Source organism: Bidens hawaiensis, unplaced genomic scaffold (genome assembly GCF_021521415.1).
Source record: "Bidens hawaiensis isolate Kalapana, Puna unplaced genomic scaffold, B.hawaiensis_p1.1 tig00037809_1, whole genome shotgun sequence".
Classification (NCBI taxonomy): Eukaryota; Viridiplantae; Streptophyta; class Magnoliopsida; order Asterales; family Asteraceae; genus Bidens; species Bidens hawaiensis.
In genome coordinates, this window is record NW_027496623.1 from 39,929 (window position 1) to 41,386 (window position 1,458).

Consider the following 1,458-nt stretch of genomic DNA (forward strand, 5'->3'; position numbering starts at 1 on the left):
GAACTGCGTTTATGAGTAAATCCGACGCTAAAGTATGGCACCGAGAACGGGGCCTTACATTAAGGCATTTCTAAGTTTTTGCGGGGCATAATATTTGAACACCTTGGTCTAGGGCTATAGGTACTTCACTAATACGAATATACTCCAAAATAAGAGTATTTTTTATATGCTTCCTATGACATTTGTTTTCGTCATTGAAAAATCGGATGCCATGTCATATAATCTCTTTATGCATCTGTTTGTATATTAGTTGTTTCTTACTTTCTTTTCTATACTTTTTAACTTGCACCTCCAATCTTGTTCTTTTCATATGATAGGCTAATAAAGCATTGAGAAAGCTTTAGAGTTCAAAGCTTTTATTGGGTGACGCGCAGTTTTCTGCATGACATTTTGGCATATTTGCAATGTCAAGGTTACTTAATAATGTACTGGAATATTTTTCACATAAAACTTATTGTAGTCTTTCTTGCCAGGTAAATGATTATGTTATGTTTTTGGTTATAATCAAGTTATTATACATTTTGGTGTAGTCATCTTCGAACGGACCAGCTACAAATTTTGAAGGCAACATCGGTCACCAGTAGCCATTTTCTTCATCTTTCTCAGCTCAATCTGTTGCACCCTCTCCTGTTTTTCATCAAAGTGGTTAGTGAGCTATACCGATTATCATCTCTTATGTGTAAAATTATATGTCACCACTATTTGGCTTATGATATGTAAATATCTTACTTGGAAAGTTATGTTTATAGGATCTGTTCAAGGGCTTCATATCTTACATGGAAGTTTCTATGTTGCCAATTTGGCGGGCACACTTGGATCAAGAAATTCAACAACCGCTAATGTACCTCCAAGTGGGCTTCAACAACAAAGTGGAAACCTTTCTGATGGATGATTTGCATCAAACAACATGCACGTTGCTCTTTTTCAGGTACTAAATAATTAATATAAACACAACTTATTAACATATCATGATAAGAACCTAATTGGAAGGGTCAATGTACAAAAATGAGATTCCAAATTGATCCTCTCAATCAAGTGTAAAATTATTTCCTAGCTTAACTTAAGAAATTATCCCAAATTATCTCTAGGTTTATTTTTAGCAACAATTTCAATGGCTAAAAATAAAGGGGAATCTTCGAGAAATCCACAACAATAAATAGGCCTATAGTCATCTCTTTTTCATTAACTTGTATTTTGATTAGGGTGATGCTAAACATACCCCCTCTTATACCATTTTTACTAAATATACACCCCCGTTTAATTTATTAGATAAATTACTATTACCTCTTAACATTATTTATATACATATTAGTCCATACAACATTTTTTTTTCATTTAATAGTCTTCACTACATATATCAAATTAAAACTATCAAGTATTACTATTAATTTATTTTTTTAGTATTAATATTGTAAATATTTATAATATCTATTTTTTTTAATTTTAATAGGATATATA

General features: G+C 31.3%; 1 pseudogene; it reads right to left on the reverse strand.

The window, feature by feature from the left end:
- Nucleotides 1-558: 558 nt before the first annotated feature.
- Nucleotides 559-645, reverse strand: LOC143589778 (small nucleolar RNA snoR35; annotated as a pseudogene).
- Between the last annotated feature and the right edge of the window lie 813 nt (nucleotides 646-1,458).